Source organism: Chionomys nivalis, chromosome 22 (assembly GCF_950005125.1).
Source record: "Chionomys nivalis chromosome 22, mChiNiv1.1, whole genome shotgun sequence".
NCBI lineage: Eukaryota > Metazoa > Chordata > Mammalia > Rodentia > Cricetidae > Chionomys > Chionomys nivalis.
Genome location: NC_080107.1, coordinates 25,301,383 through 25,315,625, shown reverse-complemented (window position 1 = coordinate 25,315,625; position 14,243 = coordinate 25,301,383). Strand labels below are relative to the sequence as shown.

General features: G+C 33.5%; 1 protein-coding gene across 4 annotated transcripts in view; it reads left to right on the top strand.

The window, feature by feature from the left end:
• Galnt13 (polypeptide N-acetylgalactosaminyltransferase 13) overlaps nt 1-14,243 on the top strand; it is a 458,666-nt gene that overhangs the window by 35,571 nt on the left and 408,852 nt on the right. Inside the window, exon 3 of one of the 4 annotated variants that reach the window (XM_057755643.1) lies at nt 4,229-4,294. The exons of 2 other annotated variants lie outside the window; for them this stretch is intronic. The gene's annotated coding sequence lies outside the window, so the exon portion shown is untranslated. Of the gene's footprint in view, nt 1-4,228; nt 4,295-9,134; nt 9,263-14,243 lie in introns of those variants that run through there. One more of the 4 variants, XM_057755645.1, reaches the window with a different exon arrangement.

Sequence of the window (14,243 nt, the reverse complement as noted above, 5' to 3'; positions counted from 1 at the left end):
ACTAATAATTTTGACAAGGAGAACTAGCTCAGCTTAGGAACCATTTTTTTTTTCCAGGGCTGGAATAGGAGCATATCACACTGTTGAGGAAAGAAATCAGGACTGACTTTAATGCAAACTGGCTTGTGATTTTTTTAGTTCTCTGTTATTCAGATTCTTCACCTTTAAAAGGCTGCTGTATAATAGGAAGCGGTCTTCTAAATACAGTAGATTTGTAGTGTGCAATGGTCATCAAATTTTATCTCATGCATTAACAGTTTCAATTCAATTTTAATCACAGAGTTATTGTCATTTAAGTTTTTTTCTGTGACTTTGTATGTATCAAAAGAACAAAATATTGCTTTTTATTCTCAAAAAAAGATACAAGTAGTCATCACAAAGATCAAGAAGAAGCCCTTTGTATCCCAGGTTCTTTTCTTGCCTCCCAACTAGTACCACATTTCTATTATTTCCAGAGTAGATAAAATTATTGTGGCTATAGCATTAACTACTTCCTTGCTTTTCAATACATTTTAACTATCCCAGCCTGTTACTCACTACACAATTTTAATATACTGTGACTTAAAGTACCTCTGACAAATAGTTATGCATGCCACATATATTCTTCTATGTGAATGTGTCTTTGTAACTTTTATTAATGTTTTGTGAGGTTACCCAATTTCTATTGCCTATGCCATATCCCATTCAACAAAAAAGTACTACAGAATAGTTATTCATTGCAATGTTGATAAGATCTGAGTTATTTCTATATTTAGGCTTTTATGAATCATGTCTTGAGCATTCTTTTTTAATTTTTGCTGATCAAGCTCATGCATTTCTTTTGGGCATATACTTAGAAATAGAATTTCTCGGTTCTATTGCACCCAAACCTTCAGTTTTAGCATTCACTACCAGACTGTTTTCGCAAAGTTGCTAACTAATTACACAGCTGTCATTAGCGTCTGCAAACTCCCATTGTTTACTCTTACAGAAGCCTAGTATAATCAATCTTTTTAATTTTAGTCATTCTGGTGAGAGTTGGCTTCATGTTTCCTCAATGAGTAATGCAGTTATGACTTCTGCTTTAACTTTATGGGAATATCACTGCATATCATCCAAGCTCATAGTCCATTTTTCTTCTGCATTGACTTTTTAATTGTTAATATTCAGAAGTTAGTTGTCTGTGTAAAGAGCACTACTTCAGTATATATTGTGGAATATCTTCATGCTGATTTTCCTATCTTTTGTCATAATTCATTGTCTCCCTCCTTCCTTTCCTCTTTTCCTTCTTCTTTCTCTTCCTTTTCCTTCCTGCCTGTTATTTTCCCTCTTTTGCCTTCCTCCTCTTCTTTCCCTCCCTTCCCTGCTTCTCCCCTCCCCTGTCCTTTGTTCCTCTTCTTTGTCTTCCCCTCCTCTCTTGTCTTCTCCTTTCCTCCTATCCCCCTTTCCCTTCTTTACTCTTTTTCTACTTCTTCTCTCTTCCCTTTACTTCTCCATCCATCTTGTTTCCTCTCTTCTCTTTCCCCCTCACTTTCCATGTTTCCTTTCACTCAGTGCCTCTTGCATACTAATCAATCACACCACCAAAAATCTCATCCCAATCCCTTGCTTTTTTCCATTGCTTGAAGAAGCTTTTCTTGATTTAAAAAAGAAGTCAAATTCTAATTTTAATACCTTTATAATTATGTGGTCACTTTATGAATGACTTGAGGTTGAAGTCGTTAGATTTTCCTTTTAACAGATTATCTTTACCAGGTGTAATACCCACATCTTCAATCTCAGGATGCAGAGGCAGGATGATCTCTGAAAGTTTGAAGCTATCCTGACCTACAAAGTGAACTCTATGGTAGCTAGGGTTACTTAGAGAGACTCTTCAAAACTAACAAGCAATAAAATACTCCTCCCAACCTAAGTCTCAAAGGATATCATTTTTTATTAAAGAATTTTGTTTTTAAAGTTTTTGTGAGAGTCTCACTGTGTGGTCTCCAAAACTCTCTATGTAGATCAAACTAGCCTTGAATTCATGATCCTCCTGACTCTGTCTCCTGAATTTCTGTCTACTACACCTGCACAAATTGGTGTTGAACATGCTATTTTTTTTTTTAACTTGGCCCACAGCTTTTCAATTACATGTTTATCATAATTTTTTTATATATGTCAGGGTCTCTGGAGGGACCACTATTCTACTTAGTTATTCTCATCTTATATTTATAATTCCATTGACAACTATGGTCACTTTAAAATATTTCTCATATTTGTTGAAAAGGCTGCTACTATGCCTTTATTTGGAAGCCTATCAACTTTGATTTATTTCATATGAATTTTAGAATTTTTTTCTTACCTCAACAACAACAACAACAAAAAAAGGAATGCTCCTTTGGAGCTCATCTAGTATCTTTTATCATATATGTTAAACTGATATAATTACAGTAATGACTTTTAACCTCTGTGCTGGTTAGTTTTTGCCAACTTGATAGAAACTAGAGTCATCTGGTAAAAGGGAGCCTTGACTGAAGAATTACCTCCGTCAGGTTGCCCTGTGGACTTTTCTGTAGGGCGTTTTTTTAATTAATGATTGATAGGAGAGGGTCAAGGCCACTGTGGGTAGTGCCACCTTGGGAAGATGGTCCTGAATGTCATAAGAAAGCAAACTAAACAAGCCATTAGACAGCATTTCTCTATAGTCTCTGTTTCAGTTCTTGCTTTAGGTCTCTACCTTGAATTCCTGATGTGGCATCCTCTGATAGTGGATTGTGATGTGCAGGTGTAAACTAATTAAACTCTTTGGTCCTCAAGTATTTTTGGCCATAGTGCTTACTTATCCAAGCAACAAAAAGAAAACTAATAAAATAAATGAATGTTATATAAACTTAATTTATTTTATTTAACATCCTCTCAAACATATCTTCTAGTTTTCTGTGTAGAGGTTATACATTTTAGTTAATTTTTATTTAGAAGTTTTATATAGTTTTGTAATTATATACTTGTATGGTTTCTTTTATGGCATGATACTGAATTCTGAATTTAGTTCAATAAATTGCTAGCTACATGATATCAATCAGGATTCTTATTTGGTGTTATCATCTTAACTGTGGAATACATCGATTATCATTATCTTGAAATGTTTTTATGTTGGTCTATCACAGGCAGAACTGTTAATAACACTTTACTTTTTTCATTTTAGGTTAGCATCATTTGAATGAATATAAGGACAACCATTTTTTTTTTAAATCTTGGGTAGAACTTTGTACTTTTAATACAGTTGACAGTTTTAATTTCTATTTTCAGATACATCACAAAAATTTTATTTTACATGTATAAATGTTTTGTCTGTATTTATGTCTGTGCATCACATGTGTGCCTGAAGCTGTGCTTCAGCTCCTCTGGCTCTGAAATTAGAGATGGTTGTAAACTACCATTTGTGCGCTAGGAATTGAATGGATGTCTTCTATAAGAGCAGGCCGTTCTCTTAACCCCAGAGCCACATTTCCACCTCCAGTTGTGTAAGGTTTTGGACCTTGAATTATATTGGAGATATTGTCACAATCAATTTTTAATGGTAAAACCTTATATAACATTGGAACAAAATTACATAAGAACTAATAAATAGAATTCGACTAGATTGATACATTAGTTTTACAAGTTGCTAAAGTAATCATCGGGTCCCAGGACTCTGTTTTCTCAGTTGATAAATCCCTCCTGCGGAGAGTTGACCTCTATCATCTGATAGTTTTAAAACACCTTAATATTGTGATTTTTTTCTCTAAATGGATTATTTTGTCTTAAAATCCTAAATATTAACAAATAAGTGAGACCAAAGTTTGATGTTTATAAGAATTTTCTCTATTAAGCTGTTTTACCAGTTCAGAAATAAAACAATAGTTTTAATTTAATAACCTGATTTTATGTATTAGAAATTGGCTTATAATTTTTGTCTGGGCAAGTTATTTTAATTCTCTAACTGGTAAGTCACACATTTATAAATGGGCAACATTTTAGTGTCCTGACATAGACAAAGTGGTATAACAATGTTTGAAAATAATTGTCCTGGCCAGGTGAGCTCTTTACAAAAGTCAATGGAAGCTGACTGAAAAAGCCTTCACACTCTGGGATGAGGATAATTTGACCAATTTAAAAATTATAATGCAATCACATCGAACTACCAATGAACTAACTATCATTTAAAGCTTATGCTTTTGATAATCTTTTATTTTGTTTTGCTTTTACTTTTGCATCCATCATGCCATAGGCAGCTGTGTGAATTGGATTCTGGTGCATATCCCAGTGACCAGACCAGCAGTCTTCATCTGCTTTAGTAAGTGGAATGTTTACTGAGGTAGTTTCCAGATGCAATCTTGGTTCGCATCTCTAGCATTTGGCTTGGGATACGACAAGTCTAAAACAAATGGCGTGTCATTTGCTCTATGTAGTTATTACTGCTGTCTGCTTTCTTGAATTTGTCTATCTGAGCTGATAGTTAGGGCTCCCTTTCTATAAATAGGAAGCTATTAGTAAAAGCCTGGTTGCCATATGGCAAGATAATCTATGCTGTGAAACTGATTCATTGAAACAGAAATTCCTGTCTTTCAGAGGATACTGTGTTCTGTGATAAAAGCATATGGATTATCTTTGTTCCAAAAATAACATATAAAAAGTGGCTAACCCTTTGTGTGCATGCATATTTATTTGTGCTCCCATCATCTTTAACATTCTTGAACTGATGTATGATACATTCACATTAAATTGTGTAAGAATACTAATGGATTTTTACATTTTTCTGCTACTGTTGTTTAGATAAAGATATAGACATGAGAAGCCAGAAAGTCCCATTTATAATTTTTTTGTCAAAAATACTTTTGATTTTTAGTGATTTCAAATTTTGATGTAATAATAATGAACTTTTAAAAATATATGAACATCATAATTGGAAATTTTCAACATTTTAAAATTTTCTTAAAGCATTAATAATTTTGACAAAAAGCAAAGCCTCTAAACAATACTGATAATGCAGCGGACCACAATAATAACATTACAAGTAGTAAACCCAATTACACAGTTGCTGAAACAAAATAGAATTGCAATGCAAAAACCTCACGAAATTCTATCCAAATATCCCACCTGCAAGCCAGAAAATAGAGTTACCAAACATGCTGCTGAGTATTCTATCCTCCTGTTGCCAGGCAACACACCGCATACACCTAGTTGAGCAGCCAGAGGGTCAAACTTAGAGCTATCTTGGTAACAGAAGGGTCCAGTTGGAAATGAAGTGGAAAGAAGATAAAAAAAAAAAAAAGACACTTGGGAGGCAGAGGCAGGTGGATCTCTGTGAGTTCGAGACCAGCCTGGTCTACAAGAGCTAGTTCCAGGACAGGCTCCAAAACCACAGAGAAACCCTGTCTCGAAAAACCAAAAAAAAAAAAAAAAAAAAAGATAAAAAAGAAAGATAAGAAAGCGTGTCATTTCAATAGTTATTCAAGTTAATCATGACCCCCAATCTCTTTTCCTAGTGGCATGCATCATATAGCTCAGGTGAAATTCACCTGGGGTTTTACTCCCTTCGCTAAGCTCTCCTTTCATGCTTTTCTATGTATGCATGCAAAAGTCTAGCAGTAATTTTTTTAGTAGAGAAACTTAATTGTCATCATATTTAGAATGTGTTGAGACTTTAGTCATATCATGTAATGTTTGATTTGCTCAGGTTTGTTTGCTGTGCTGGGGATCAAATTCAGGGTCTCACACATGCTGAACAAGTAAGTCATCTACAACCTAGTCACATCATCAGCTAAAATGGTCATATTTTAAATGCACTGCTATCTAAAGTGATATGCATAGCCAAAACATTGCAAATGAAAATTAAAATATATACTAATGGGGTTGGTATAAATGAATGGACAGAGAAGGAACCGTTCTTCACCGTGAGCCTTGAAGAATATGGGACATGCCTAGCATGAAGTATGAATTTGGGAAGAAACTGTCACAGAATCTTGTCTTTGCACATCAATTGAGATCAAATATTTCTTCTCAGACTCTTTGTGACACATTATATACAGGCAGAATAGCACCTGTGATGTGGGAAGATGTGAGTTTTCTTTTAGTGCTGAGTTCAACGTTTCTTATACTTTTCCCCTCTGGTGATTCTTTTAACTTTATGAACCAATATCTTCATGCATGATGGGGATCTTACTTCTCTCCATGTTTGGGGAGCCTTAATTATACAAACAAACACCTTCCTTCACTTATTCAATGTTCCCCCCCCTTCTGATTTTGCTTGTGACATTAAACATATAAAAATACTTCTCCATAAAAATATCATACAAGTGTGCATTTGTTTTCCCTCTTTCCAAGTCTTGTTTTGACCATGTTTAATTCTTGACTCTATTAACAGTCAAATGCTTGAAAACTGTGCAGATATCACCTTTTATGTTTAATGTGTCAAGTCTTTTCTTATTTGAACTTGCTCTAAGGTCAGTGAAGTTAGTCTTAGAAATTTAGTTAGAAAAATGATTTGCTTTTGATTTAGTACAATGTTATAACTCAGGTCAATCCTTTATTTAGAAACCTACTGCCATGGACTTTACATCAGTGCCCACATATTATTCTTCCCCTGATAGTTTGCCTAGTTTCATTCTTGAGTTTCTATTTCTTACATTTAGATTGGTATTCTTTAAGATTCCATTTGGCAGTCACTTTTTCTTTTGCACACTCTCCCTAAGCACATTTCCTGCTTTCCTATGACTTTAGATAGAGTTGGATTACCCACTTCCTTATGTTTACTTTCCCAAGAATTTAATCTGTGTTCTCAACTGCTTCTGGGAATCCCCACTGAGGTAGACATTTCAGTCAACAAGGCTACTAGTAGATATGTGTACTTTGATTAATACAACCTTAATTTTAAATAAAACACTAGGATATAAAAGGAATAATATAAAAATATAACATAGTATTATTCACAAATGCCATTGAGCTTAGACTTTAATACTGAGTAATTCTTTGATTTTTGACTAGAACTGATATGTCATAAACTCTAATGATCTTGGGTTCCTCTAATACTTGCAATTTTATGTGTATGTTGATGTTTTTTTAAAAAAGGCAAATAGTGATTTTCCTGTAATTAGATAATATTTTCTTTTGATACCATTCATCTATCTCTTAGCCTTTTTGAGGTCTCAATACTTCCACATGACTGTAGGCATTATTATTCTAAGACATTATTGAATTTTATTTCACTTTGTGTGTGCTTGAAGAAAGACCTCTATGTATCTCATATGGTCTTTTGTAAAAGAAAAAAATATTAGTATAGTGTCTTGTGTGTATTGGATCCAGATATTGGGACTGGTGTTTCTACATAGAAGGGGGAGTAGAAAAGATAGGGAAAATAAGAACAACTCATACATAAAAAAGGAAATAGCTAATCCTTCAGAAGAACCAAACTTTAAATTGAAATGGAAAATTAAAGCTAGGTGATATTTGTAATTAAAAACAACATAGGAAGAAAATCAGTGGTTGAAAAAGAAATGTAAAACTTGTGATGGTAACGTAAGTTAAATACGCTAAAAGAGAATGCAGTTTTTAAAATATAAAAAGAATAGAATAATCAGGAATTGAAATGGCATACAGAAAAGCTCATGCACTGGTTAATATGCTTCATTGATTTAGATTGCTGCCTTTGTATAAATCCTCCAGAAATCTGAAGCACAAATCTAAATAGTTGATTGCTGTTCTGATGGGGTGCAGCTGAATGGATGTGGAAAACTAGAGAGTCTTATACTGATTAAGTTGTTTTCTTTTTCTTTTTTTTTTTTTTAAAAAAGGGGAATCATGACAGAATTTTCTTTCTCAGTTTGAACACTTTCATTTTACAGAAATTAATAGATAGGGGATCTTGGAATCAAGCACACCTACTGATTTGTTCTGATGCCAATTAGTAGTTAGAATGCATTTATCTTGCTTATCAAAATCAAAGATAAATATTATAACTGTTCAGCCATATAAACAATGCAGCTTTTCCACGGGCTAAACAGATGTTATTGATCTTGAAGCTTTATATCTTTGCTGTCTGAGCTAAAAAAAAAAAAAAAAAAAAAAAAAAAAAAGAGCCCCATAAAACCTTTGTAGAAGATTTATGAAGTATTTGTTTGTAGAATTTTAGCCTTGACTCAAAAATGAAGTACAATGAGAAAAACTGACTTTTAACTCATTGTTTCTCACTACCACGATATCAAGTGTGAAGATATTATTTCTAGACTATAAGACTAGAGCCTGAAGAGTACTAAGGTAGAGTGATAATCATTTCTCTTTCACCTCTTACTGTTCTGCTCCCAATAAGCCATGTTCTGCATTGATCACTTATGAGTAGTGAAGAAAACTTGTTGGATGGGTTCATTTGTAAAATGAACAAATGATAGAAAGTCAGAGATATGTCACTTCTTACATTTAAATAGTTGTAAGGTCATATGGAGTACCCATGTAGATTAGATATTAAAATTTTTCTCTGAGTAAAATCAAATACCACTTTGTTTGCTTTCAATATAAAAGCTCTCATGTATGATACTTTTATTTTTTTTTAATCTGATCATCTCAATGGTATTTATTCTTTTGTAAATGCAGTATACTATTGTCAGGATGCCACATTTTTCTATAGTAATATTCGCTATAGTTTTCAGGTGCTTCCATTGTCATGCAACTTTATTCTCAACTGTGTGAAGGAAAAGTGTTGTAGTCTGATATGTATGTCTTCACATATTATGATTTATTTATGGGAGTGGACAATAAGTTTGATTTATGTTGTTTATTTCTGAAATCTTAGTTGGAGTTGAATAACATTTAGACTTCTAATAGAGTGAGTACTTAGAAGTGAGTATCTTTCATAATTTTCTAAGATCACTGAAGTAGTTTTGTTTTCTATTCGTGTGCTAAAGTGCCATGACCAAAATCAACTTGAGAAGGAAAGGATTGATTTCATACCATAGGTTATAGTCAACCATCTAGGGAAGTCAGGGAGTGAACTCAGGTCTGGCAGAAACTGTTACAAAGGCAATGGATGAATAGTGCTTACCAATATGCTTTCTCTTCATGGCTTGCTCAGACTCTTTATTTTTTATAACACCCAGGACCAGTAACCTAGTATTGTCACCATGTACAGTGAGCTGGATCCTCCCATATTAATCATCAATCAAGAAAATGTGCCATATGTTTGCCCACAAGACACTTTAGTGAACTCATTTTATCAATCGAGGCTGTTTCTTCCAAAATGATTCCAGCTTGTGTCAAACTGACAAAACTGGTTAGTACCATCACTTTGATATTATTCTTGATCAATTTGAGAAAGCTGTTGATTTCAACAAGGGTTATGTTTACAATAATACAACATCAATGGTAATAGTCTTGTATAAAAATGGAGGTTTGGAAAGTAGGGTTTTTTTTCCAAAAGAATATAAATATTTAACAATTTACAGTTTGCATTTTCAGAGTCATAAAGCTTTTGCAATAATGGAAACAAATTTGGTAGCAGGTTGTCTGAAGTTGCCCTTATTTAGTGGAGGATTCTGCTTTTCTCTCTTACTTTCCTTGTGAATCATGGGCTACTTCTGATCCTGTCTGTCCAGCACCATTGCTGATACCATCCCGACTCTGTCCTCATACTCATATATGCAAAAACGTAAATACCATATAGCATAGAACTTTAAGCTTCAGTAATAAACCAATTACTTTTAGTTTTCTAATTACATTGTAAAAAGATTTATGTTCTTTTCTATTGTCATGTAATATATAGCACTTCTGGATTATATATCGATAAAACAATAATAACAAAAGTAGTACCAAGAAAAATAAGAAAGCCTCATCTACTTTCCCAAATACTTCTCTGTGAATGCATTTGGAACAGTTGCATTAATAAGGAATAAATGAAGAAATCATGACTTATTTATATTTTCATGCAGTATTTCTTATGATACTAAAAATCTCTGTATACTTTTTATAGCTATGCAACATACTATCAATTAACCATATCTATATATGTTTATGTTCTTTACTTTTAGTAAACAAAATAGTTAAAATATCTTGAAGTTAAGACCTTTTATCTGAGATGATAATTAAAAAAATTTCCAATGGGTAAATTGTCAATTCTAAGAAAATAATTTTCAATAAATAAAGTAGGCAAAAATACTTATTTGCTTTTTAATATACTCATTTCTTTCCAAAAAATGCTTTTTAATTGGTTTACTATTTACCTACTCCTTCAAAGTAGCTGAGACACTTTGAATCCCCATAAACCAGCATTTTGGTTAAAATAAAAAATTTTTTCAGTAGTTAGTTCTTAGGACAATTTTCAATTAAATGATGCTGCGAATAGGAAAAGAATTGCTATGCTTATGAATTGCCTGCCTATGTACTTGAACACATAATGGTAGTCTCTTTTTAACTCTTAAATCTTGTAAACACATGTTGAAATGTTCCTTTTCCTCATTTATTTTAGCAGATTTCTTTATCTTATAGTCCTTCTGTGTTTGCTAAAATTAGTTTTGCACTGTTTTTTACTTCACTGTATAGACTGATCAACTAGCTATACTTTTAGTGATGGTGCATCGCAAAGTTGCTTTGCTAATAAGAATGCATGTTTTGATTCTTTGGAGATACAGTACTTCTATTTTGCTGTTAATTAATTGGAGTCTAATTACTCAATATTCCAATTATTTAGTTCCTTATTTATTTTTTCCTTCTAATTTCCTGTCTTTTAGCACTTAATATATGATTAATAGCTTCATCAGAAAAATTTTGAGAAAAAAATCTAGTAAAACAAACTAACATGTATTTATGTATAATATATAACAAGGGTTTTTGTAATAGAAGCAATTAACTATATAATACATCACTATTCCTATAGCTAACTTAAAGAAAGGTATGCATTTTCCCTATTGATAAAAGTTCTGTTTAAAAATTACTTAAATACATAAGCAAGCAAATCAATTTTTATTCATATTTAAACAGTTTGTCTATACCCTCATGTAATCTTTAGCAAGCTCACTTCTGTGCCCTCTCATTTCAGGTGTTGGGGGTCCTTGTGTGCTTAGAATTCTGTTTTTATTATTCAATGTCTCTTTCTTTGAATCTCTCATTGATTCAGGGCAGTCAGAGTGATACAGATACTTTTATGAGGTACTATCGATTACTCTTCATTATTTTCTATAATTGAATACACTTGTTTTGAAGAGAACACCCAGGTAACAAATATGCCTAGTACCCTCCACATTTCTAAGAAAACACACACAATGCATTTCTTAACTTCTTTTTCTTTTAATCAGGAAAAATTTAGAGGTCTTAAGATTAACTAGAAACTGACTCTAAAATGATACAATGATTTAGTAAGTCAATGAAAGTAATTGTTTCCTTCTAATGTTTTAGTTTTGTCTTAAATCTTTAGATTTTTATAAAGTTGGATATTTTAGATTTGTTTTTCCATCTTGGTGACTACAATGGATAATCTTGAACTACTGGTGCCAAGTTCTAAGAAAAATGTTTATAGGTAATGAAAGCATCAATGATTTTTGAGTAAGTTTCAAGTTGATGAGTTCTTTCAAATAACTTAATTATTTTGGTGATGGACATACATTTCTTTTAATGAACATCCTTTATATAGATATAATTGACTCATAATTTTAATAATCTATTATTATTAGAATTACTTTGTGATGTATCTTGGCATTTTACAGGTACAGAATCTTAGTAGAGTAGATATCCAGTTTACACTCATTGTGAAAGGTTAATGTACAATGATACAAGGTAGATTCCTTCTGTGAATGTTGCTATCTTATGAATAGTTTCTATAAAGCTACCATTCTTTTACTCATTTTGAGGCCATTTATTCCTTGTGGTTACAGTCTTTCCATATTAATAGTTATGCCATGAAACTTATTTAACAAGAGTTCCACACCTTGTAAGCATTTTCCCCTATTTTTTTCCTCCCAGTCCTTATACCCATGCTCTCAGTTACCCCCATCCCTACTGGATATTAAGCCTGAATGCAAAAAGTATGTTATTTTACACATTTTATCTTTAGCGCCTTGCATAGTGTTAACACCCAACTGACATTTGGTTGTCTCTATAGGATGCATAAAATAATACTATATTTGTAGATTACAGTTACATCCTAAAGGTAATATAAGTGTAACAAAAATTAAACACAATTCAAAATATACCTCAGCTTTAATGCTAATAAATCACGAATTATCTTAGCTTCCTATTGCTGTGAAGACACAACATGACCACTCTTATAAAAAAAAAGCATTTAATCAGGGCTTGCTTGGTTTCTGAAGTTTAGTTCATTTTTTTCAATGGCAGGGAGCATGGTAACATGCAGACATGATGCTGGAAAAGTAGTAGATTTCTACATCTGGATCTGCAGGCTACAGAAAGAGAGTGATATTGGGACTAGCTTGGGCTTTTAAAATCTCAGAGCTCACCCCACAGTGACTCATTTCTCTCAATGAGGTCACACAACTACATCAAGGCTACACCTCCTTATCCTTCTCAAATAGCATCATTCTCTGATAACTAAGTGTTGAAATATATGAGCCTATGAATACCATTCTTATTCAAACCACCACAATCCACGTCCCTGGCCCCCATAGGCTTATAGCCATATCATAATGCAAAATGCATTTAGTCCAACATCAATAATAAAGTACAAAAAGTGCAGTTTGGAGAGAAAAGGAGCATCGGTAAATGTAATTCATCTAAGTCTAGTCTTCAAAAAAATGAAAGTTTAAAGAGAACCATGATGTAAAATGAAATAAAGGGAGTGGTGACTTCAGAACAAATTTCAAGATGTCTTTGTTTTTTCATACTGAGTAGTATTCCATTGTGTAAATGTACCTCATTTTCTTTATCCATTCTTCAGTTGAGGGACACCTTGGTTGTTTTCAGGTTCTGGCTATAACAAGTAAAGCTGCTATTAATGTATTGAGCAAATATCCTTGTTGTATGGATCTTTATTCTTTGAGTATATGCCAAAGAGTGGTATTGCTGGATCTTAAGGTAGATTGATTCCAAATTTTTTGAGGAACTGCCATATTGATTTCCAAAGTGTCTGTACAAGTTTGCACTCCCACCAGCAATGTAGGAATGTTCCCCTTACTCTGCATCTTTTCCAGCATGAGCTGTCATTAATGTTATTGATCTTAGCCATATTGACTGGTGTAAGATATTAACTCAGAGTCATTTTGATTAGCATTTTCCTGATGGCTTTAGAATGTTGAGAGTTTCCTTAAGTGCCTTTTGGCCATTAGAGAATCCTCTGTTGAAAATTCTCTGCTTAAATCTGTACCCCAATTTTAATTGGATTATTTGATATCTTGATATCTAGTTGCTTGAGTTCTTTGTATATTTTGCAGAACAGCCCTCTGTCAGATGTGGGGTTGGTGAAGATCTTTCCTTATTCTGCAGGTTGACGTTTTGTCTTGTTGACTGTTCTTTGCCTTATAGAAACTTCTTAGTTTCAGGAGGTCCCATTTATTAATTGTCAAGCTCAGTGTCTGTGATACTGGGTTTATACTCAGAAAGCAGTTCTTTGCCAGTGCATGAAAGGCTATTTTTCATGTTCTCTTCTATGACATTCAATGTGTCTGAATTTATGTTGAGGTCTTTGATCGATTTGTACTTGAATTTTGTGCATGGGGACAGATATGGATCTATTTGCATTCTTCTACATGTTGACATCAAGTTATGCCAACACCAGTTGCTGAAGATGCTTTCTTTTCCATTTTATTTATCAAAAATTAATTGTCCATAGGTGTGTGGATTAATATCAGGGTCTTTGATTTGATTCAATTTGGTCCAAATTTTTGTTTTTGTGTCTATACCAAGCTGTTTTCATTACTATAACTTGTCACGCCCCACCTTGTCCAGCAAGGAAGACGCGCAACACCGGAGCTCTTCTTGCTAAGCAGTTTATTCAGGACTTTATTCACAGCAATCTTTCTCCTTCTCTTTTCTCTATCTACCTCTCTCTCTCCTCCTCCCTCCCTGTCTCTCTCTCTCTCTCTCTCTCTCTCTCTCTCTCTCTCTCTCTCTCTCTCTCTCCCCCCTCAGGCAAAACCTCCCAGCCCTTAAGTAGGCATGGGCAACCAACCCCGGATTGCCAGGTGGGCACTGCCCATAGGTCCACATATATGCAAGCAGCTGACAATCATCGCGTGATCACAGCATAAGTCAGGTCTTAGCCATAATTAGGAGCTGATTATCAGATGTGGCTTCACGCAGCTCGCTAC